The sequence below is a fragment of the Chrysemys picta genome, chromosome 1 (assembly GCF_011386835.1).
Source record: "Chrysemys picta bellii isolate R12L10 chromosome 1, ASM1138683v2, whole genome shotgun sequence".
Taxonomy (NCBI): Eukaryota; Metazoa; Chordata; order Testudines; family Emydidae; genus Chrysemys; species Chrysemys picta.
Window position 1 is genome coordinate 59,985,692 of NC_088791.1, and position 26,261 is coordinate 60,011,952.

Below are 26,261 nucleotides of genomic sequence, written 5' to 3' on the forward strand. Positions count from 1 at the left end.
CCTTGTTAGCACTACAAAAATAATTTCCCCTCTCTTGATATTCACCCCTTCTTGTCAACTGTTGAGAATAGGCCACTTCCACCTTAATCAAATTGGCCTTGTTAGCACTAAGGTGACCAGATAGCAAGTGTAAAAAATCGGAACACTTTTTTTTTCGGGGTGGAGGGGAATAATTGCCTATATAAGACAAAGCCTCTAATATTGGGACCTGACTCAAGTCCCACTAACCCTGCACTTAAACTGTGGTGCAGACTCATCCAGAGTGGCCACTGACTCTCCCACCTGGCTTTATAATCACCCCCACCCTCACTGCGGGAGATAGTTGGGGGGGGGCACATGGGAAACTGCCCCACATCGAGGCACCACCCGCCCCTGCTCTCTGCCGCGGACCCCTTGGTGCCCTCCCCACCTCCGGCTGCTGCAGGCTGCAATCCCCGGCCAAACACCCTCGTTGGGTCACGGCTGTTGACGGGCAGCGGCCCGGGCAGGGCAGCTGCGTGGGGGCAGCGTGGCGGGGGCTGGGGAGCTATTTACCTCACTGGTGCGCGCGGCGTCCAGTACTAAACAGAGCCCACGTGCCACAGGGAGCTGTCTGCGCGGTGAGTGGGGAGCGGAGCTACGTGGTCTGCGGGGCGGGGCTCGGGCCCCCTCCAGCTGCCCGGAGCTAGGAGGCAGCGGCTCCCCCAGTGGCACTGCACCGCCACTTCAGGGCAGGCTTCTCCCCCAGCTTGCAGCCGCGCCGGTGTAGCCCCACAAAATGCTCCGCTCCCGTTTTGCTATTTTGGGTGTACTGAGCATGCTCAGTCGAACTGAGCATGCTCAGTAACCTTCGTTGTAGCCACTGCCCTCTCTCTGCCCTTACTTCTGCTAAGGATTTGCTACCTCCTCTTTGGGGGGGTTTAAAAGTATTAAGGGGGGCACATCGCAGCGGGGGGGCTGTCAGGGTCTGAGCAGGGGGCAGAATTTTACTGGCCTGGGGGGTTCAAGCTACTGTAGCTAGCGGCAGAAGAGGGGCTGAAGGGCAAAAATCGGTGGTGGGGGGTGAGAGCTGGGGTTAAGCGGGGGAGGGGTGACACTGCCAGACCCCATGCGGGTACAAAACCCCCGTTTAGGGAGGGGGAGGGGGGGGAACAGTGACCCCGTGGGATGAGCCACACACTGTGCTCGCTAATCTAGGGGTGTGGGGGGGGCAGAGGCTGTTTTTGTTGTTCTCACAGGGACGCTGCATGTCAGCCTCGGAGCAGGGGGCGGGTTCCTGGGGCTGGGGTCTTAAAGGCACAGGTCTCCAATTCCTAGCCTGTCAAAGATTAATCAACGCAGCTCCTCTCTATCCTATACAAGTGTTGCAGGGCCAGGGCCGCCCATCTGACAGGTCCCTCTGGCTCCTAGGGTCGGGTGGTTGGGTAGAGGGCTCTCTGCCTGCTGCCGACACCTGCAAGCCCCACCCCTGCAGCTTTGATTGGGCAGGAGGGAGTCGGTGCAGCACGTAGAGACCCTCTCCACCTCTGTGCCTAGGGCCACCAGCACTGCAGGCTCCTGCTGGCGGGCAGGCGCGCCACCGGGGGGTGGGGAGCTGCCCCAGGAAGCACCACCATGCCAGCCCCTGGACTCTGGCGGTGATGGTGAGTGGTCCCTGATATCGGGACAAATTGCGTCCCGACCAATGTGCGGTCGGGATGCGGGACAAATGTGTTAAAATCGGGACTGTTCCGATAATATCAGGATGTCTGGTCACCCTACGTTAGCACTGACCCCCCACTTGGTAAGGCAACTCCCATCTTTTCATGTGCTGTAATATTTATACTGCTTACTGTATTTTTCACTCCATGCATCTGATGAAGTGGGTTTTAGCTCATGAAAGTTTATGCCCAAATAAATTTGTTAGTCTCTAAGGTGTCACAAGGACTCCTCGTTGTTTTTGCTGGTACAGACTAACACGGCTACAACTCTGAAACCTGAACAGAGAGACTGGATTTATTGCTTATTACAACTCTCTGTAATCCACTAACTTCCCCTCCCCCTTGTCCTATGACTGCAAAGGTGTTAATGGGCCATTCTACCTTTCATGGTACCTTACAATATGTGCTAACTACTTATGCTAAACAAATTTGTTCCACCTTGCATTTTGTTGTGAATCTGGGAGTACCTTTCCCAGAATTGAAGAGCAATGGGGTGTGGCTGGACAATTTGTCTGTGTCTCCAACAGGAGTTGGTCCAAAAAGAGATGTTACTTCTCCCACCTAGTCTCTATAATATTCTGGGACCGACATGGCTACAAGTACACTGCAAAATTACAGCACTGTTCAGTTGCAGCTTTGGGTTTTTTTTTTTTTTTTTTTTTTTTTTTGCACAGCTCCAAAGTGACACTGACAATATTGCAACTTAAAACTCAGTAGAATTTTCTGTTCAATCCACTTTTGTAATCCCCTTTTAACTTCATAATTATATTTGGCATACAGTACTCAAATATTACATTAATTGGCATGGTATAGATAACTATAGTAATAGTAACAGGAGTACATGTGGCACCTTAGAGACTAACAAATTTATTTGAGCATAAGCTTTTGTGGGCTACAGCCCACTTCATCAGATGCATAGAATGGACCATATAGTAAGAAGATATATATACATACAGAGAACATGAAAATGTGGAAGTTGTCATACGAACTCTAAGAGGCTAATTAATTAAGATTATCAGCAGGAGAAAAAAAAAACTTTTGTAGTGATAATCAAGATGGCCCATTCCAGACAGCTGACAAGAAGGTGTGAAGATACTTAACATGGGGAAATAGATTCAATTTGTGTAATGACCCAGCCACTCCCAGTCTCTAGTCAAGCCCAAGTTAATGGTATCTAGTTTGCAAATTAATTCTAGTTGAGCAGTTTTCTGTTAAGCATCTTTTCTGTTGCAAAATTGCCACCTTTAAGTTTGTTACTGAGTGACCAGAGAGGTTGAAGTTTTCTCCTACTGGTTTTTGAATGTTATGATTCCTGATGTCAGATTTGTGTCCATTTATTCTTTTGCGTAGAGACTGTCAGGTTTGGCCAATGTACATGGCGGAGGGGCATTGCTGGAACATGATGGCATATATCATGTGATTACTTCCTGTGATGGTGTCACCTGAATATCTTTGTTTTAAATATAGGGTCTGACTCTTCCAGTCCTTTTCAGGTAAAATTACTATTGAAGTCAGAGTTTGTCTGAGGGCTTGTCTATACTTGCAGTGCTGCAGTGCCCCAGCTGCACTGGTGCAGCTGTGACGCTTAGCATTTAGTGAACACATTATCTATATTGATAGAAAGTTTCTTCCATTGGCATAAGTTCTCCACCTTCCTGAGAAACAGTAGCTATGTTGACAGGAGAAGCCCTCCCATCGACAAAGCAGTGTCTACACTGGGAGTTCGGTTGTTATAACTGCGTCACTCAGGGGGTGTGGATTTTTCATACCTTTGAGTGACGTACTTATTCCGACATAAATTCGTAGTATGGACCAGGGCTGAGTAAGGACCCCAGGACTGGGCTCAAACACTTTAATAAAGAGAACTAGGGGGTAGGGAATTGTTTAATTTACTTGTTTCTCTCTGCTTGGACAATCAAAATGAATTGGTCAGTTTCATTTTTATTTAGAGGCATTTTCAAATCCATGTTACTTTTTGGTTCTCATGTATTATTTAATTTAATTAGGTGTATTGAGAGCAGCAATCAAAATTCCAAGTTTCTGTGCAAAACTAAAATAAATATTAGGGCTGGTAAAAAGTTAAAGAGGGATGCGGGATGTAAATAATAAGGTTACAGACCTGTTTTTTTGTTTGTTTGTTTTCCCCTCTTAACTTCCCTCACTGGAAAATCTTGTAAAAAGTGAAATTAAGGAAAAGACACTTTTGCATAGTTTTAATTTTTTTTCCACTGCAAAAGTGTGGAAAAAATAAAACCCAACATAAAAAATATATATACCCTTTTTCCTCACTTTTCCAGTGGAAAATGGGGGGAAGGAATAATGGTGAGAGGGGGGAAAAACCCTAAAAATTCAAAATGATTTTTTTTTCCAAAATATTTCATTTAGAAAAACTTTGTTTAGATTTATTTTCTTTCAAAAATGGGGGGAAATTTTCAAAGGAAACGAAAACATTTTTTTTCAAAATATCTTGTAAAAAATTGATTAGCTGTAACTAATATCAAGACAAAAGATTTTTCTGCTGAAAGGCATTTCATAATATAGCCCATTAATATCACAAACTGCCAACTTGACAATTACGAACCCTTCAAAAATTAACAGCCTGCAACTAGCCACCCCAAGATGTGTCAAGCCACCCTGAGAAAGCCCAAGAGAACACAGGCCCCTTATAGCAGGCTGTGGAGTGAACAAATGTGAGCTCTGTCAGATCACATAAGCTTTATACACATTTTTTTTTTACAAAGTTGGGTGGCAAATACCACAGGGGACTAGATCTTTAATAATGTATTTTAAAACATTTCCATTATGGGAGAAAGTGCCAGGCAGCATTTCTCCTAGTTTTTTGGTTTTGTAAAAGTCCATTTACAAATAGTAAATTGTGGGTTAAATTTGACCAGACAGCATCCCTTTAATTAGGGAGTTACAGTAAAAAATAGTTTTTTGGAGGCCCCATGAGTGGGGTGGGAAGGTTGATTGCACAAAGAATGCAAGGTCAGGCCTACACTGGCACCCAGTAGTTTCTATGTGGGTAAGCATTTGTCAGTATTTTCATTAAAACTTTTAATGGGATGCTTAACAGCAACAGGAGTTTTGGGTGCAGAAGTACAGGATTGAGGCCATAACATGGACAGGGATAGTTAGTTGTTTATGAAAAGTATGTCCTATATCTTTTAGGGAACAAACTAGCCACTATGGCATGAAATTCTTGCACGTGGCTAACAGACACACAATAAGAGCTTGTTTACTATCTGTTTATGCCTTTCAACACTATTAAGAGCAATAGATTAGGAATAAAACAAAGAGCATGCTATATATCTATGAAACAGAAACCCTTTTAACGTAATTATTCCTTTAATTAAAATGGAAAGGCATATATTTCAGTTATACCGGAAATACTATTTATTGCCAATTTCTCCTAATAATAAACCTTTAAATTTGAAATAGTTTGGCCTTTTCAGAAGTCAATTGATGGTCAAAGCCACTGTCACAGGAATGTAGAATAATTAAGAGCAATACCCTCAGTGGTATTATAATGGAAGCCTTTTTGCATTTTATCATGTGATTATAAATACAAAGTACTTTCTCCTTCAAGGGCAAGAAGTTTGAGAGAAGCTATCAGCAGCTATATCAAGTTCTGTTCATAAAACCATGAAACATTATGGTGCACTGTCAACAGGCACTCCTTCCCCTACTACTAAAACAGAAAGGCATTTCAAGAACTGGCTAGTTAATTTCCTGCACAAACTGATCTAAACTATAGGCAACAGAGCTATTTAAGGAATAGGTAATCTACTTAAGAAGCATTTATAACTCTAGGACTAGTTTGTGGCTTAAAGCCAGGGCCAGGCCCCACTGGAGGGACTGCATTGACTTAGAATTCCTCCTGGGCAGCATGTGCTGCTGCAGAAGCTCTTCTACCCTGGGAGAGGGAACAGCATATGTTTCCTTCTGTCACTGGCCACCTGTACCACCACCTTTCTTCTTTTGGGGAAACAGGCATTGCTTGTGTCAAAAGCAGTGTTCACCAGCCACAATGTGGCTGGTCTGTACACAGGAGAACAAAGGGAGGATGCAATCTTCAACCCAGCCATATTGCACCCCTAGAGTCCCATTTTATAAGGTGCTGAGAAGTCTGGCTGTGATCCAGCAAAGCACTTAAACACATGCTGAAGATCAGGAGGACTCTACACTGAACCGTTATTATACCTAGAAGCATTGAGTCACTGAAGAACTTTGCTCCCAGACTGATTGCCCATAGCTAGCTCATTTTTATTCAGTGTAGCTAATAATGGGGTGGATTTTTTTTTAAATAGCATTTCTTATTTGACCACTTTTTATTTTTTATCTTTTTATCTATTAACTTAACTATCATTTTACAATATACAGCTTATAGAAATATTTTACATTTGATGAAGTTTACAGTTGTCTTGAGTCAAGGAAATACGTATTACCTAATCTTTCATATTTGGGAATAATAAATAATTTCTCCTTTATTAGCTGGTAAATTTTGTATCATATTAAAAATAAAATGTTGAGGACCTCTGACACAGGTGCAAGAGTATGAAGGGTCATTGTGACCCAAGAACCTCTTAATGCCAACTGACAAAGGGGTGTAGAGTGGCTCCAGAAATCTCCTGATTCTGGTATGTGCCTTCTGGTTCACCAAAGAAGGACATGTGAGGTCTTAAATAAAAGCTGTGTCACACTGGTCATCAGTATCATTGTAAAATGTATGCACAAATGCTATGAAAGGAGACAGATTAGAGGATTGGGCCAAAAGAAATCTGATGCGGTTCAACAAGGACAAGTGCAGAGTCCTGCTCTTAGGACGGAAGAATCCCATGCACTGCTACAGACTAGGGACTGAGCGGCTAGGCAGCAGTTCTGCAGAAAAGGATCTAGGGGTTACAGTGGAGGAGAAGCTGGATATGAATCAACAGTGTGCCCTCGTTGCCAAGGAGGCTAATGGCATTTTGGGCTGTATAAGTAGGAGCATTGCCAGCAGATCGAGGGAAGTGATCATTCCCTTCTATTCGTCATTGGTGAGACCTCATTTGAAGTACAGTGTCCAGTTTTGGGCCCCACACTACAAGAAGGATGTGGAAAAATTGGAAAGAGTCCAGTGGAGGGCAACAAAAATGATTAGGGGGCTGGAGCACATGCCTTCTGAGGAGAGGTTGAGGGAACTGGGATTATTTAGTCAGCAGAAGTGAAGAATGGGGGGGATTTGATAGCTGCTTTGAACTACCTGAAAGGGAGTTCCAAAGAGGATGGATCTAGACTGTTCTCAGTGGTATCAGATGACAGAACAAGGAGTAATGGTCTCAAGTTGCAGTGGGGGAAGTTTAGGTTGGATATTAGGAAAAACTTTTTCACTAGGAGGGTGGTGAAGCACTGGAATGGGTTACCTAGGGAGGTGGTGGAATCTCCTTCCTTAGAGCTTTTTAAGGTCAGGCTTGACAAAGCCCTGGCTGGGATGATTTAGTTGGGGATTGGTCCTGCTTTGAGCAGAGGGTTGGAGCAGATGACCTCCTGTGGTCTCTTCCAACCCTGATATTCTATGATTATGTATGTACACTGAAAATATGGTCTTAAAGTCTGTCACCACCAAAGGTGAAAGACAGGATTTCTGTCATACAAGAGCGGTTCATTCATCTACCTGTTGACATGTAAATAGAGTATTGTCTCATTTACAATGGGCTTCCTATCAACAGTCTAAACTGAATGCAAATGAAGGATTGTGGGGACTTCAGAAAGATCTAACAGGATGAGAAGAACAGCAGGGGGAAGGGAATGCTGTCTGATAGGAGCACTTCAAAGGTTTGTTTGACTATAGTTGAGGGAGGTCAAAGAAGACACCAAGGCACCCTTCACCGAGGAAGCAAAAGGACAGCAAGTTTGCATCATGAAAAAGGGGTCTGAGCCAGGCTTGGCTGAAAACAGTGAAGAGAACTTTGGGTGAGCAAGAACTTCTTTAGACAAGAAAGTAACTTGTTAGTTAAGTTTACTCTCTAGAAAATGTGTCAAGATTTTGATTTACATGTAACCATTTGTTTCCAAGAGTCTTATTCACTCTAACTTGAATCTTGAAATTTTTGATAATAAACTTGTTTTCACCATAAATATTTCCTAATGCTGTGGTGTTAAGCAAGGTGATGGTCCTGAACTGAATCTTACAAGCTGGTATGTACTGTTCTTTTGGGAACAGCAGATGTAGTAATTCATAGACTCATGGACTTTAAGGTCAGAAGGGACCATCGTGATCATCTAGTCTGACCTCCTGCACATTGCAGACCACAGAACCCCATCCACACATTCCTTAAATAGACCCCTAATCTCTGGCAGAGTTACTGAAGTCCTCAAATCATGGTTTAAAGGCTTCAAGTTACAGAGAATTCATAATTTACACTAGTTTAAACCTGCAAGTGACCTGTGCCCCATGCTGCAGAGGAAGGCGAAAGCCCCCCAGAGTCTCTGCCAATCTGACCTGGGGGAAAATTCCTTCCTGACCCCAAATATGGTGATCAGTTAAATCCTGAGCATGTGAACAAGACCCACCAGTCAGATACCTGGGAAAGAATTCTCTGTAGTAACTCAGAGCCCTCCCCATCTAGTGTCCAATCTCCAGCCATTGGGGATTTTTGCTCCTGACAGTTGCCGATGGGCCACATGTGATCCTAGGCAGTCCCATCATACCACCCCCTCCATAAATTTATCAAGCTTAGTCTTGAAGCCAGTTAGGTTTTTTGCCCCCACTGCTCCTCTTAGAAGGCTGTTCCAGAACTTCACTCCTCTGATGGTTAGAAACCTTCCGCTAATTTTGTGGCTAAATTCATTGATGGCCAGTTTATATCCATTTGTTCTTGTGTTCACATTGCTGCATAACTTAAATAACTCTTCTCCCTCCCTGGTTTTTATCCCTCTGATATATTTATAGAGAGCAGTCATTTCTCTCCCTCTGCCTTCTTTTGGTTAGACTTAACAAACCAAGCTCTTTGTCTTCTCTCATAAGGTAGGTTTTCTGTTCCTTGGATCATCCTAGTAGCCCTTCTCTGCACCTGTTCCAGTTTGAATTCATCTTTCTTAAATGTGTGAAACCAGAACTGCACACAGTGTTCCAGATGAGGTCTCACCAGAGCCTTGTATAACAGTACTAACACTTCCCTGTCTCTACCTGAAATAACTCGCCTGATGCAACCTAAGAATGCATTAACCTTTTTCATGGTTGCATCACATTGATGTCTCAGTCATTCAGTGAGTGTTCAGTGGATAAGGGTCTGGACATGGCAGGGAATGCTTGGAGGACTCAGGGGATGGCGTGTGCCTATTGCTATCTGTACAGAGAGAGTGAGGCCTGGAAGGCAGTGCTTGTGTTGCCAGAGGCTGGTGTAATCAGGGAGCTGATCCACAGCAGGCACAGACAAGGCTGCTTCACACTAAGAGGTTGTGGGGAGATATCTGACAGCCCTGAGTCCCCATGGGGAGCATCATAGCCGTACTATATCTTTCTACAGATAAACCTATTGAAGATGAACAGAAAGCCCAGAAAATGTCTACTCCCTCAGGGGCAAAGGTTTGAGGATTAAGGAGAAGGCATGGGCTGTGGCGTTCAGGTTCCAGCTGTGTAAAAACAAGGGGGTGCAAATATGGAGCAAAAGTATGTGTTGCACAAAGCAACATTAGCTCTAATGCAGATATCCACTACACTCTTGGGATTACATTACTGTTCACTTGCCCCACCACCACTATTCACTAAACCACAAAGTCTTGACCCTGTGAAGTTGCAGTCCAGAGGCTTCTGAATGCTTTAAAGAAGGGGAGGAGCATGTTGTGGGAGTGCTGCTTCCCCCACTTTGAGTTTTTAAAGCCCTATTTTTCTATTCTTTGCTCCCTTCCAATACTACCAGCTGGATGATCTTTAACTTCCTCAATCACTCTGCTCTTTTACATAGTCAACCGCTCTATCTTGGTTCTCTTTCTGAGAACTCTCTAATGAATCCTTTAGTGTCTCCTTTGTTGGTTTCTTCTCCCTCCCACTCCACCAGTGTGCCTCTATTTCTGTACTTAGCCCCTTATTCTTAATATTACATCTTATTCCTGGGTGATTTTTATCCATTCTTGGGATCAGTCTAGTGCTTATAAGAGTATTTTATCTACACATACCATATGTGCACTGATGACTCCCAAATCAACATCTTTATCTTGGCTTTTCCTCCTCTTCCAGTTTCAAAGCTCTAAGATATCAATTCCTGGATGTTTGTTTGATACTTCAAGCTCAACATTACGAAAAGAGAACTCCTCAGCCTGCCTTGCACATCCTAGATTTGTACATGCAAATCAAGCAGCTGCATGTATGCCTGATTTACATATACAAATATACATTGTTTTTTAAAAAGTAATTCTGTCCCTCATGCAAATACTTCTGTCTGTTACCTTGTAATCTCCTGCCTATACTGCTTCAACCTCTTATTCTTTGACCTACTTGACTCTCACCTTGCATCCTCTTGTCTCTGAAAAATGCCACTGCTAACCTTATCATCTACTCATTCTCTAATTGCTTCTCTCCACCCCCTCCCCCACTCCAAACACTACCTTTTCCACTGGGTCTTCTCTTCCTACATCAAAAGCGAACTCCTTCATATGTCTAGGGATCTCACCTTCATATGTCTAGGGATCTTCTACCATGCCACCCCCTCATGCCCTGCTTTCTTCCAGTTCTGTTCTATTTCCCTTTATGCTTCCTTTACATCCTTTTAATATAAGTTCCTCTGTACTTTTTCCTGCACTGCCCTCTACATGTCGTCTTGCACACTGTGCAACTATGCTCTCCTTCTACAAGTTCCTTCTGAAATATTACTTCTTTCAGTTCTCTGATCTTCACAATGCAGACTGATGCTCCTGCATCAAATTAATAATAAAAACAACATATATAAAAAAACTATGAATAAAAGTGTAACTAGCATGATACATATATTCACTGTAAACACAAGAGAGCACATGATCATATTTAATGCAAACCTAGAAGCTCCCTCACCTGCCCTTCTTCTCTGCTGTACATTATCTTTAGGTCATTTGATTGTAAATTCAAGATTGTACTCATGAGATGGTAAATTCTTCAGGGCAAGGGCTGTGGTTTTCATTTGTCTGTAAGACATCTGTATAAATAATAAAAGTCATTGTAATAAAATAGGAGCAGAGGGTCCTCTGCTGAGCCCACTGCAGGGTGTCATTTTGACCGCTGTGGTACACAATTGCTTCTAATTATTTGTTAGGGTGCTCTGTGTACCACAGGCTGGTGACAAGCACTACAGGCATGCCAAGCACTGGACTCTACAGACTCTGTCCGTTGGTGGAGTCCTACTATAAAGTAAAAGAGGAATCTTTAGTACAGTCGATAAGAAAGAAAGCAAACTTATTAGGTAGGGTTACCATATTTCAACAAGCAAAAAAGAGGACGGGAGGAGCCCCGCCCTAGCCCCGCCCCTGCCCCTCCCACTTCCCGCCCCCCCAGAACCCCCAACCCTCCCCCCGTTCCTTGTCCCCTGACTGCCCCCTCCTGGGACCCCTGCCCCTAACTGCCCCCCAGGACTCCACTCCCTATCTAAGCCTCCTTGCCTCTTGTCCCCTGACTGCCCCAACCCTTATCCACACCCCCACCCCCAGACAGACCCCTGGGACTCCCACGCCCCATCCAACCACTCCCCACCCCCTGACAGCCCCCCCCCAGAACTCCCAACCCATTTAAACCCCTCTGCTCCCTGTCCCCTGACTGCTGCGATCCCTCTCCCCACTTCTACCCCCTGACAGCTCCCCCCCAGAACTCCCAGCCCCCTACCCCCCCCCCGCTCCTTGTCCCCTGACTGCCCCCTCCTGGGACCCCTGCTCCTAACTGCCCCCCAGAACCCCACCCCCTACCTAAGACTCCCTGTTCCTTGTCCCCTAACTGCCCCCTCCTAAGACCCCCCCAACTGCCCCCCAGGACCCTACCCCCCTACCTGACTGCCCAAAACTTTTTCCACTCCCCCCCAAAAGCCCCCCCCCCCCGTTTCTTGACTGCCCACTCCAGAACCTCCCTGGCCCCCTTACCCTGCTGCTCAGAACAGGGTGTTGGGCTCTGTGCCAGCCGGACACATGGCTGAGCTCCCCAGCACAACAAAACCCGGTCCCTGGCCCTGCACAATGTTGCCGGACCGGGCTGCAGGAGGAGGAGCTGCCGGCCGGCTCAGAATGCAGGGAGGAGGAAGCTGCTCCGGAGTCCAGCCCGGGACTTTCCTGCAGCCCTCCCAGCTCTGCTCTGCCGGGGGAGGGGGGAAATCCCGGACATTGTGAGTGCTTTACAAATTCCCCCCGGACGCTATTTTTAGCACGAAAAGGAGGACATGTCCGGGTAAATCCGGACGAATGGTAACCCTATTATTAGGTAGGATTCTCACACATTAGCTGTAAAAGGAAAGTAGATAATATCCAAACTACACCACAATAAGTATGTCTACAATGCACACTTCTTTCAGCAGCGTGTAGAGGACATACCCACATAGCCCCCCAGCCCGGGTGTAATTAGCAGTGTAGCCAGTAAGATATGGTTTAGGAGACAAACAGAGTAAAGACATGCCTGAAGGATATGGGTATGTACTCACATGCACACTCCGGGGGAGAGTTGATAGCAAGGAAAGGCTCCATCAAATCCCTACTGTTGGAGCCTACCCCTACCACAGGAAAAGGCTCTGACAGGGAGGAAAGGCTCTAGCAGCAAGGAAGGCGGTGGGGAAAGCAGCTCTCTGCTGCTGGAGCCCTTCCCTGCCACAGTAAAAGACTCCAGCTGTGGGAAAAGGCTCTGTCAGCTCCCCATTGCTGGAGCCTTTCTTCACAGCAGGAAGAAACATAAAAGTGGGGAAAAGGCAGTGGGAAAAAGGCTCTGGCAGCAGGGAGCTATTGAAACCATTCCCCGCTACCACCCTTCTGTCAGAGTGTTTCACTGATATCTGTAGCTACCCACAAAAAAGTGGGCCCTGCCTGCTTCTCACTTCAGAGTGTAGCTACATATACACTCCGTGCTGCTACCAGTGGTTTGTAGTATAGATGTAGACTAGGGGACATCCAAATAAGGAGTACACGCTAACCTGTCAGAGTTCCCTGGGTCTAAGATCCAAGTAGCTTTATTATGTGCACCTCTCTGTGAGGAGATAGAGTCCTAGGCCTTCGGTCTCACAGGCCTAGTCTTCTTCAGTCTCTGGTGTTCTAGGCATCTTCTGACTGTCACACTGAGGATCCTTCTCTGCCACATGGCTGCACAGTAGGTCCATAAGCTGTTCTGGACACAGTGCCTGCTCCAAAATCCTTATAGTGCCTTTATTTGCTCTTCCCAGTAACTCTGGATCATACAGTTCTTTCTGCAGGCTAGATGCTAGCCTGAGTCCTACCCATCCTAGAATGATTTATAATAACCCAATGTTTTTCCTTTGGGTCATTCCAAACGAGCAAGGGTACCCAGTATTGAGCCAGAAGGTTCATTATTATATTTAAAATTTACACAAAATTGATTATGTTAAATGGCATCTTTGCCAAAACCATGATAATTTCAGTGGGAAAACTACAGACTTACAAGTGTTGGGGAAAGTACAAACTTATCAGCGTAGAGTAAAAAATGTAGGCGAATATCCTTCCTTTAAGACTTGACCCAGGAAATATTATAATAGGAACAATACTGACATCCTTAATGCATCCCTTTAAGCTTTTTAACAGAATTTAACAGGAATACATGAGTGCAGCTCTGAATCAGTTAGTATTCTAAGTTTCACTGCTAATTTGTTTCTCTCTGAGACTTCTAGCTTTGTTAAAATATTCAAGAATGCATCATTCTGTGACATCAACAGTGCCCTGGGTTGCCACAAAACCACAGGTATTTGCAAAGTCAGAGAATGATGCATTCTGGATAAGAGGAGTTCACAGAATAACAATAATAATTATAAACAGTTCATGTTACTGCCTGGATACTGAGAGCATTCAGCCCACATTTCTGGGCTTAGTTTTCATATCTGTTTACTGTTTGCCTTTACTGGGCAAAGCAGTCAGGGAGGACAAATCATGCACCATTAGAATTCAGGCCAGCATTTGGGGTGAGCACAAGGATCAGTGGGACACAGCAACAAGTAGTGAGTCATAGCAGAACAGAGAAGCAACAGTAGGAGGTACCTCTCATGAATGATTGCTGCTGGCTGGTCTTGTGCTTCCAAGAGACGAAAATTAAAACTCAGTAGAGAAGAAGCTTGCCAGAAGTTGGGAATGGTTGACTGGGGATGGATCACTTGATGATTACATGTTCTGTTCATTCCCTCTGAAGCACCTGGCATTGGCCACTGTTGGAAGACAGGATACTGAGCTAGATAGACCATTGGTCTGACCCAACATGGCTGTTTCTTATGTTCTTAAGAAGATGCATATACAATGTTAGATCATATTGTAACCTGAGGGAAAGGGGCATGAGATGAGAATCCAGAGGAGGAACTAGGAAAGCCAGAACAGAAGAGTTACTATGGAGGCGTGAGGTCCCCTAATGGCCCTCATGCCCTGTCACAATGTCATGTTACATTACCAAAGGGAAAGTGTGTGTGTGGGGGGGGGGGAATTAGAAAGGATAGCTATGCTGTCCTGGTGTGTGTCAGTGATGCTATGACATGTTGTAGGAAGGGAGGAGGACTGAGAAAATGTCTAGAATGAAGATGACAGCTGATTATTACAGCATGGGGAAGGGCACACACCATGAAAGTGGGAGGCAAGAATTCCCACAGCCACAAGTCAGTTTTCTAAAACTTTCTGATGCTGACTGGGCAGAGAGAAGCTTGATGAGGCCAGTACTGGTTCACTCTAAGAGAACGAGGACCAATCTGTTCATGATAGGCTTGGCTACATGGGATTGGACTGTCTAAGTTTAGCTATCTTGTCTAAACTGATGGAGAGGTGGAAATATCTCACCTGAGAAGTGTGGAGCAGCGTGGATACATCCAAATCCCCAGAGAGCCTTAATATCCACCCCTGAAAGCAGGTGTCTTTAAAGATCTGTTTGATGAGGACAAACTGATGTCTTTTTGAATCTTAAAAGTAAATATGGTCTCAGGGACAAACAATTTTTATTGTTATGCAGCTACCCACCAGCCTGACCCAAATACATGTAGTGACAAAAGAAGGAGGAAAAATGAAAAAAAAAAAGAGTCTTTACAAATTATTTTAATTTACTCTTGGACTACAAACACGATTATGCATTAATCATAATTGTACTGTCATTTCACAGCATCAATAAGGATGGAGTTAACGGTGTTTGGGTGCCTTACGTGCATTTCCTTATCTTAGTAGGTTTGGATTTCTTTTAAGGTTATCTTCAACTTTGAATTTCCTGGAGCTGTAAAACTTGTTTTAGGGATAATTACATTATCTCTGAAATGTTTTTACCATGAAATAACTGATACATACTCAACCTTAATCTTAACTCCAGTTTAATGTAGATTTTTTAAAATATGGGAATAATAATAAAACATAAATTTAGTTTTTCGATAAGGAATTTCTGCAATAAATAAAATAAATAGCCCAGATATTATTCTGAAATTCATTTGTAACAACCAATCAGTTGATCAAATGCTGTATATTATGTCTTTTAGCATAACTCAACTCTCATAGTGTTTAACCTTATATTACTTAATACCTCACCTCTGATCCTTGATGAAGGGTTGCAGTATTGTGTGAAAATGTTAAGGGGTTAATTACACTATATGAAAAAAGCCTTGTAGGATGTGTTTTACCTCTCATGTAAAATGCATTGTATTTTGTTTCTTGGTAAGTAGTATATTTGTCCACAATGATCTCAGTTATTCATTTCTAACTTGGCATGGATGTTTTAAATCAGCAGCATGTATTAGAAGTATGGGGAGGAGGGATAGCTCAGTGGTTTGAACGTTGGCCTGCTAAACCCAGCATTGTGAGTTCAACCCTTGAGGGGGCCATTTAGGGAACTGGGGTAAAAAAAAAAAGTGTCTGGGGATTGGTCCTGCTTTGAGCAGGGGGTTGGTCTAGATGATCTCCTAAGGTTCCTTCTAACCCTAATATTCTATAATTCTATGAACATCTGGCTGAACTACTTGTGCAATAGCAGCATGTGATGAAAATGGCAAGCAGTGTATATAATTGTAGGCTTAGCTGGTTAAGTAGACTGAAAAAGCAGTCAGTCTGAGATGTTAATGTAGGAAAATGTAATTAACTTCGTAATAAAAGTTACAGCAATTCAAGAAGTGGATATAAACTGAGGAACATAGTTCTATCACTGGGCAATCAAACTGGTCAGTTGGAATGCTGGACATTGCTAGCAGTCACAGTGGTCTGTATTGTATGGAGAGGAAATTACAGAGGCAAAGCCCTCTGCTGTGAGTATCATAGATGTCACAAAGTACAGTCTCAACGGGAGAGATGATGTTTCCTGTGTCATCACAACTGTTCCTGTGGTCAGATGTTTGGCTGTGTGTGTTTTCTCAGTGTGCCATCCTAACTCTGTGCAGACAGCGGGTACAGCAGACCTCAATCAGACTGCCCAATCAATCCACAGACTCGGTTTTCAGTGAAGGCACCAGGCCTGGTTTATTGCCAATGAAGCATGGTCCTAGCTCCCCAAATCAATGTCTACAGTTACACTAGCACATGTATGCTCATGACAAGGGACAGCTCAGTCAGTGGATCAGCCACTGCCCCTTAAGGCTGGCCAAAGACACTCCCTCTCAGACACCACTTTATATACAAGTTACATATTGCCCCGCTGACATAGTTAATTATTGCTCCCTGACATGGTTTGTTACCATCCATTACCTTGTACATGTTGGTTTGATCAAAACATCTCTATTCATCACACTGTCATCCTGACCTTGTCTTTAGGAGGGGTCAGTCTGTTCTCCTTATCTTTGGGGAGCGTGATTTGGTAAACCCTTCTGGAATGTGTGTGCACAAGTGTCCTGTGCTTAGTACTTCTTAGGAATATGGGTGTGTTTTTGCAACACCAGCCCTGTTCTTGCCAAGTTCATGTATTGGACAGTGATTCTGCAAACAGGAATCTGCTTTGTAACAGGGCAGGGCCTGACTTGACCTGACTTTTGCTAACTTTGCTTTATGTCAGCAGGGCTTGACTTTAGTTCAGACCTGAGGCCTTACACCAGGCCCCTTGTCTCAGGCTCTCTCTTTCTATTACAGTCCCATCAGCCAATTCACAAAATTGGACCTAAAGAGAAGGGTTAATTTGCACTGCAACCTACAATATGGAGTGGCAGTTTGGTACCTTCTCTGTAGGAGGGTTAAGGTTAAAGAAAGAAAGAGAAATCCCTGAAAGGCATTACAACCCTTCCATTAAACAAAAGTAGGTATGCCTCAGTTTCCCACACTTAATAGACTAATTTAGTTTTGCAGCTACACCAAGAGTTTCCTCTTCCAGGGTAACAAAAATCTAAAACTTCTACCCTGTCTTATGCCTGGGCAACAGCCCCTCATCAAAAGCCTATCAGTTTTCCTTCTTCTCCAGGTATAACTGCATCTCATCCACTCATTCTCTCTTTCTCTCTCTGGGTCACATCCCTCACTGAAATCTTCCACCCATCCAAAATACCACACCAACATCCCCTGGTGGCCCTCAGAATCAGAAAGGAGCTCACAAGCACAAATTACAGCTGTGAGACCACCAGCTCTCCTCAACTTCTCTTCCCCTAGAGCTAATTCCTTTGACTCTGCTACAATCCTTTAATTCTCCTCTCGGACTTGGCCTTTTCTGGCTCTCCAGCCAAAATAAAATCCCTCCCTCTCAGAGTATTTTACCCAGCCACTTGGCTGTCTTTTTAGGCCCTCTTTCCAGGTCATTGTACTAGAGAGAGACAGAGCCTGTGCCACTCTTAGCAGAGATGTCTACATGAGGCCTTACTCCCTCCCTGGTCTCTCATTACTTATCTGGGCACAGAGTTTAATTTTATTCCTATCTCCTTTTTTTCCAGAATTCCTGGCTGTTGCCTACAATGTTCATGGTCCCTTTGGGAACTACAACCTCCAGAATGCCTTTGTTCTGGGTTGAACTGGGAATAGAGCTTTCCTGGGCTAGGAGCCTGTCTTAAGCAGTCAGCATGCCTTATTGCAGGCATTAAACACAAAGCCCCTGATTCTGCTCTCACACCAATTTTACAGTGGTGTAACTCCATGAACTACAATGGGGTTAGAAGTGTGAGAGTGGAGTCATGTAGAATGTGATACTACAAAAGTAATTGGGCACCTCTGGAGAGGGTTTTATGATACATACATTTGCAACAACTGCCAAAGGTCATGCAAATCTCAGATTGGACTATTTAGTCACATGAGACATTGCAAACCATCTACATCATAGGCTGCAATTATCCAATATCTCTCGCAGACAAAAGGATGCCAACATCTCTGTCAGATGAAGTTGAGGCCACTCGTGTCATAGGAATGCTCAGCAGCTTGAAGAATCTAAACCTCTGACCATCCATTTTCATTTTTTGTAACAAAAATATTTTAACTTATTTTCATATTACTTTCTAAGGTCCTTATTGTTTTTTAACTCCTTCTGCTCTCCCAGAATTTCTTTCCTGAGTTCAGCATGTTAAACTTCTATGCCTCCCGCGAGCACATGCTCCTTCCCATTCATAACTAAAATCACAGTACTTATTTAAACACATATATGGCTCCAGCCCTAAGTGCCCTCTAAGCTGCGTGGCTGCACAGCAGCCTATTTAGCGCCGCGCAGGTGCTCAGGGAACCTGCCCGGCTGGGACCTGCCATGGCTGGGGGAGGGGCACCCCTTCCTCGGCCCCAGCCCGGCCCCCAACCTGCCGTGACCAGGGGAGGGGCGCCTATTCCGCAGCCCTAGCCCTGGAGCTGCCACGGTGGAGAGAGGCACCCCTCCCCCCCAGCCCAGCGGGGAGGAGAGCTGGGGGAGAGAGAGCTGGGGGAGTCCTCTCTCCCTGCTGTAGCCCCGGAGCACCCTCCTGCACACCAAACCCCTCATCCCCAGCCCACCCCAGAGCCTGCATCCCAGCCAGAGCCCTCACACCCCTGCACCCTCCCATACTCCAAAACCCTCGGCCCCACCCCCACCCCAGATGAATTTTGTTATGTGAACCAATATGAATGTGATATGTCGCACATCACTTGCATATTGGTGCACCTAACAAAATTCATTCCACACATGTGTGGGAAAAATTAGAAGGAACACAGCTCCAGACATGAAAATATTTTTGCTTCATGGAAATTTCAGGAGACATCCACCTTTGACTACCTCCCACCAATCCTAAAATCTTTGTGCATGGAGGGTCAGATTCCAATCACTCTTATATCACTGTAAAGCAGGAGGAACTACACTGAAGACAATGGAATTACAATAATATGAGATAAGAATAAGGTCTATATTCCATTCTAGTCCAAACCTTGTTTTTCAAAACCTGTATTAAAGTGCTAGCCTCCTTTACTGACACCTTCCCACTGACTGAAAATTTACATTTATTGTATTTACTTTACAGTAGGAGTTTTAATGTTCCCTGGCAGTTTCAGAAACTGTAATAGAAATCATTTTACAAAACTCCAAGAGTTAAAGTTCAGTGAAACTATTATAAATCAAGACTTTCCTTATAACTTTTGTCATCTGTGACTTTCACACAGTATCTTTGAGTGCCCTATTCAGTTGCTATAACAACATCTGTTGTTGGAAACTTAAAGTTGTATTTGTCACATGCATACCACCTGAATGGAAGTAGGAAAATTATACGTTAGCATTGACATAGTATCACATGACATTCTTAATTTATCTGGCTGTAACTGGCTGAGAGTGGTTTAGCCTGTTACTCGGCTGGCATAAATTTACTTCCTTGTTGGCTTTGTGGACCATTAGTCATTAATTTTAAGTAGTAGCAAAGTGCTTTGCAGTTTGATTACGGGAGGAACTAATTGTGTAAGGTATGGGATTATTTACAATGGACAATAAATTAAAATGAGGGTGTAGATGTTTTTAAAATTCTTTTTTGGCTTCATTTCTAATGTTTGTCACTGTAGTTTAGTAATATCTTTGTTGTTGGGTCATCTTTCAAAACATGTTATGCAATATGTACGAAACATTACAGGAGTTTTCAGAATTCCTCCAAAGCTGGAAATTTGAGTTTAAAGGAAAAATCTTCAAATTGTAAAATGTAATTCATTATGCTGGCTAACAAATAGTTTGGGTGCATATTTATGTAGTTTGTAACACTGATTGAGCTCTGATATATTTCACTGTAAAAATATTAAACCTTTTTTTGACATCATTGTTGATGTTATTAACAAGGAGTCTGCTCCTGCTGCACTTTAAGTCAATGGAATTTTTCCTTTGGCATCAATGGGAACTGGACTGGACCCATAGACTTGGAAGATTTATATGTGCTAAATATTTAAGGTTTTGTTTTCTTCATTTCTCTAGGCTGAGCCAACTGATTATTGTTAGTGATCAGACACTGTTCTGTATCAGTGTTGGCACATCTAGCACTTTCTTTAAATACCTTTGTAAAAGCACATTTTTCTTCAGGTATTTGGATATTTATTTATTCACAGGTTAGAAAGAATCATTAAGGGAAGAAAATTGTTTTGCATTTTTAGTGGTACCTAAAAATTTTAAATTTTAATTAAGAAACAAATATAACACATTCCAAGAATAAAACTTTACAGTACCACTAGGTTTTGAAATATCTGTGAAAGAATGCTTCCATTGCTGCTTTGTTAATTTATAACTACCAAATGGAAGCCTCCAGCCTCATCAATTAAGAAAACTACAAATAGTTTGAATTGGTTTATCTTCAAAATGTTACTCAGTAGCACAAGATGTTATTTATTATTTATACCATGGCAACACCCAAGGGCCACAGTTAGAATCAGGAGTCCAAGGTGCTGGGAGCTGTACAAACATAAAATAAGAGTGTCTCTGTTCTGGTCTGTGCTTCCAATATAAATAGATGGAGACTTAAACTCCAAGTGCCACATTTTCAAAAGGTTTTTAATCCAGTCTCCATTTCTGTGTGTACAACTTTGTATGTTCAGTTTTTGTTCACTGTCTTGCACACACAAGGCCTGATGTGCAAAATGAATGCAGAGCAGGTCAGAGTCAGAGCATAGATGCCCAACATTTTCTGAAAATAAGCCCCTTTAAGGTGTTTCAAGTTGATTTCACAAAAACAGAATTTTGAAATATCAGTAATCAGTTTTGAAAATCATGGCCTGTGAGTCCTGGTTTAAACACCAAGAATATTCTTCCTTTCTAGACCAATCCTCCTCTTTATTTTTATGATATTACTAAAAATTGGGCATGAAATGTAGTGTTTTGAAAATTCATCCATTGTGGTTTTTTAAGACTCCATTTCCTCTATCCATTACCTAAGCAGTTGTTAATTCACCTACTTCCATCCACCATATCTTCTTCCATTATTGTCATGTTATCATTAACATTTCATATTACTTTGGGCCTGTGAGTCATACTAAAACTCTAGCTGCTAGTAACTACAACTAGGAAGATCTATGAATAGTTTTGTATAGTTTGTCAGCAATCAAGAACCCTTGATTTTTCTATCTTTGGAACCTGGACTACTTTAAATTAGAGAGGGGAAATAAAGTTTGGGGGAGATTATGCAGCCCCTTGAGTGATACATATAAATAGCTTTTTTGACCATCCTAAGTAATTTGATCCAGAAGATGAGCTGTTGCTATAAGATAAAAGCTCTTTTGGCTGCTCAGTTTTCTGCATTGTTTCTGATCCCTATAGTATCTACAATGATCTTACTTTCTAATTATATTTATAGTAAGGGGAAACTTGTGTGGGACCAAGCCCATAAGACTGCATATTTTGCAGGAAACAGTGAATCTCACTGTAGCAATGAGGGGATCATAGCTCTTGGTGTGTGCTGAATACCCAGACAAGAAGTTAAGGGTTTGGGAGGCTGTGAAAGGGAATTTAAATGATGTAAAAGTTTTCAAGAATCATAACCCTACAAGAGAATAAAAGCTCTGCTTCTAAGGTGAAATTTCTGAGCAATTCTTTATTGATGAAGAGCTATAAAATAAAACCCAGCAGTTTGTCCCAGAACTATTTATTGCCCTTTCCAAAATTTGTTGGATGATTTCACAGTTGAAAATTGTTATATGCTCCAGTTCTTTTCCAGAAACATTTTTCACTCTGCACTGCTTAGTTTGAGGAGAGAATGGAAATTGGAAGAACTGAGGGATGACCCCATCTATATCCATACAGAGCTTTAAAAAATAATAGAATAAAAAAGACTATTTTATACTACAGTTCCATACTTGCAACTGCATATTCTATTGGACCTTTCCGACTCTCACTGAAGTTAATGAAAGTACTTCCATTGATTTCAATGGGCATTGGATGATGCTCAATAGGCTGCACCCAATCTGAACAGGTCAAAAGTTTCTTCCTGAAATACATAGAAAAAACATCTATTTTCAGCAAATTTCAAAATAGCATTGGGTCTTCCCCCCACCTTTTCAGCTTAATGAAAAATGAATAACACTATCTATTATTCCTTGAAAGACTCAGAACATTTCCTGTGGAACTGTTAAAGTTTTCAAGGATTTCTGGTTGCTTGTCACAGATTATTATTATCATGCTGAGGACTAGTTATGAAAGTTGGTTTTTTTTAAATTCTCTGAATGCTATATATTGTACACTAACAAAGAAGCCTACCCTGGCTTCACTGATTTCTGTAAAAAAAATATAGAATTAGGCTTTCTCTGAGTGAACAAAAGCGAACAAACAACAAAAGCCAAAGAAGCCATAAGCTAAGTGAGAAGTAAAAATCAGAGAGGTGAAAGTTGATTGCCTATTTTGTAACAAGTGTACATGGTTTAACATGACTCAGCCTAGACTGTCTTGCATAAACAACTCTCCTTCCCCTACCCTTGCTTGATTTAACACAGAACATAAGTGCATGCAGGGTCAATGAGGGTGAACCAAGGCTCTGGTCACAAGGATACAGAGGTGACTTTGTTCTACTAGGATGTCAGATATTTTATCTGAATCCTCAGTCGAGTCCTCCAGCTGTATCCTTGAGAGAGCTAGCATAGATATTAAAATATTGGAAACATGAAGGACACCGTTTAAATAAGAAGTGTGTGACAAGTTCAGTGGACTGAGTGAATGACAAAATGCAATCAAAGCTTTAAGAAATGTTTATGCACACAGCATTCTGATGTATCAGTGAAATAAATGTATTGCTTTCCTGTATTGTCTGTTGCAACTCTTCTGATTTTTTCATTATGAACACTTCCATTTAACACTAAAAATAGGCCTAATTCCCTTCCTCTTCCTCTTTCTATTAAACAGGCATATATACATACTGCAAAATATAGACAGACATTAATTGGGCTTGTGCAGAATGCTTTTTGTTGTTTATCTCTGCTAGGCAATGTAAAACACAATACTACTTCTCCAGATGTGTCACTGGCTTTGATTTCATGTGTAAAGCCCTACCTGATTTGGGTCCTGAGCCCTGGCTGAATTACAGTCCACCTCTCCATTTCTGGTCGTTTGCAGCACTTAAAATCAGCTGAGCTACATCTGTATCCTGGACTGGAACTCTGGGGGACTAGATGCAGGGCATTATTGGTACAAGGTCCTTGGCATTGGAATCTGCTTTCTTGTTGGTCTCTTGAATACGTAATTTGTTGACCTTCAGACTATAATGGAAAGCTCATCTGTTGACTTCCATTAGGGAAATACAGTGGGATGAATTTTACAGAGGTGGTTGCTTCCCATTATCAAGGTTGCTACTAGGCTGCCCTCAACTTTGGTTTGGAAAATTTAATTATCCTGGAAATTGTCAAATTTATTTTGAAGACACGGGAGAATATTTTTGCAAAGCCTTAAGAATTTGCTTTAATCATTTATGAGCTAGATCGTTAAAAATTCTCATGATCTGAAATGTTGACTTTGCCTAGTGTTTGTCTCGTTCTGTAGCTCAAAATGGCTTGTTACTGTTCCCCCTTTGAAATTTCCACATACATACATCTTGAAAACTTGTGTGCTGGACCAAAAATGAAGAAAATTAATTACAATTAAACCAAGTTATTCGTTTAATTTCCTTTGGATAGTTTTAGCTTCAATCCTGTTCCAACTGATTTCAGTGGGAGTTTTTTTGCCATTTACTTTAGTGAGAGAAGTCTTGGACACTATGGCCTAAACTTTCAAAAACATGAGCTCAGTTTTTTAGTCTCAGTTTTTGAGGTCCCAGCATAAAACAACTATGATTTGATGTCTTCTCATTTCTAGGTTTAAATCATATTAAATTTGTTCTGAAGACACTGAATAAACTAAATACTTCTTTTCAAATGGAGCCTTCAAAATAACTCTTGGAAAGTTTTGTGTAGTGCCGAGGCTTTCTTGTGGCCCTTTACCAGCCCAGTGAAACACCATTATATCACCACACTCAAAACATAAATAGATTTTACTGATTATCCCCAGGCAGCCTTACTGTCGCTTTTTAATCTTTATACAGTACAAGAGTGATAAGCACTTTCAAAATGCAGATAGATTAGATAGATTTTGACATTGGCTTGTGCAAGACGCAATTTTCAAGGGCAGAAATAATAAAATGTTTAAGGATTTTCTATTGAAAAACTAGACACAATTCTCCATCACTGAAAACTGATAGAGAAAAGAAAATGCCAATAGAGAATATATTCCACAATAGCCCCCGTATCAGTGATTTATTTCAGTGGCCAAAACAAAGATACCTGAGTTGGTGCTTATATAAAATGCATTCTCTTCGAGAGCTTTTCATGACCCTTTAAAAAATGCTGGGGTGATATTTTCCTTGTAGACAGTGTATTTTTAGTGACAGATTCTTTCTACAATTTCCAAATAGCTAGGGGAATATGGATTTTGTTTTATAGCCATTATTAGTTTGGTCAGCTCAGCTCATCCCTTTAATTTAAAGATAGGGTGACCCCCTATTCATAACATATCAAATAACTTTATCTTCATTTACCTATGTAATAGACACTGACAAGAACAGCCTTGGGGAATTCAGAAACAATCAAAATGATCCCAAAACTTTGTTTAAAAAACCTAGTTAATGTTGCTAGATGATTACAATAAACTCAATTATCTATGGACTTTTATTTATTTAGATTTAAACAACTCTGAAGATGCCTATTCAAGGCCCATAGGACACTAATACTATATTAAAATCATACTTAAATCTCAACAGAATTAAAACAATCAATTCAACAGGACTTCAGCCAGCTACAGAAGCTCCTTTAAACCTGTTCATCAATATGGGATACATACCTTCAGCACTCTCCAGAACCCATCTCAAGTTTCTTTTTGGAGCATGCCTGCAAGGTCACCACATTTGCACTATTTCAGATGGGGGGAGAAAATTCCAGGGTTTCAGAGCTCTCACACAGAATGCCCTGCCAGCCACTGCCTCTCTTTTATAACAAGGAGGATCCATCTTGATCATTCCTGCTGATTGTAGCTGTGGCAGTATGACACGGGAAGAGAGGCAATCCCTCACGTAAGGCAATCCCAGGCCCTTTAGGGCTATATTGGTCATAACCAACACCTTGAATTTCACTGGAGACTAGTGGGCAGTCTAGATGATCCCTAAGTTTGAAACCTAGTAACTGATGGCAAACACACTCTCAATCAAAGGGGCTGATATTACCACCATCATTTCCTCGGGCTGCTTGCCTCACCCCTCCCACATCACCTCAGTCTCATGTGGGTTGAGCTTCAGTCAGCTCACTGTCATCCATGACCGTATGACCCCCATGTTTATAGTATGTGAGCACGTTGAGCTTTAATAGATTTAGCCTCACAACCCCCTAAATGATGAGAAAGTATTACTACACCATGATTCAAATGACTGACTTAGGCAGAAAGGCTCCAGTTCTGCAAAGCACGTAAACCTAAAGTGAACATGAATGGCCTCACCAAAGCACTTGAACACATGCTTAAGGTCACACAGAAAGGCTGTAACAGAGCCAGGGAATGAACCCTGATGGCCTGAGTCCCAAGTCAGTACCTTTAATCACAAGACCTCCCTTTCATCTTACATGACTTACAAATTGCAAGTACTTAAAAGTGCACAAATGTTTAAAAATCATAGAATCATAGAACTGGAAGGGACCTTGAGAGGTCATCTAGTCCAGTCTTCTGCACTCAAGGCAGGACTAAGTATTATCTAGACCATCCCTGACAGGTGTTTGTTCAACCTGCTCTTAAAAATCCCCAATGATGGAGATTCCACAACCTCCCTAGCAATTTATTCCAGTGTCTAACCACTCTGACTAGGAAGTTTTTCCTAATGTCCAACCTAAACCGCCCTTGCTGTAATTTAAGTCCATTGCTTCTTGTCCTATCCTCAGAGATTAAGAAGAACAATTTTTCTCCCTCCTCCTTGTAACAACCATTTATGTACTTGAAAACTGTTATCATGTCCCCTCTCAGTCTTCTCTTCTCGACTAAACAAACCCAATTTTTTCAATCTTCCCTCATAGGTCATGTTTTCTACAGCTTTA

The 26,261-nt window shown here is 42.4% G+C and overlaps 1 protein-coding gene across 5 annotated transcripts in view; it reads left to right on the top strand.

Annotated features, from left to right (window-relative positions):
* The window catches only part of SLC16A7 (solute carrier family 16 member 7), a 134,461-nt gene that overhangs the window by 26,994 nt on the left and 81,206 nt on the right, over positions 1-26,261 (top strand). The window contains exon 1 of one of the 5 annotated variants that reach the window (XM_042855643.2): positions 19,535-19,658. The exons of the other annotated variants lie outside the window; for them this stretch is intronic. The gene's annotated coding sequence lies outside the window, so the exon portion shown is untranslated. Of the gene's footprint in view, positions 1-19,534; positions 19,659-26,261 lie in introns of those variants that run through there. 5 annotated transcript variants of the gene reach the window in all.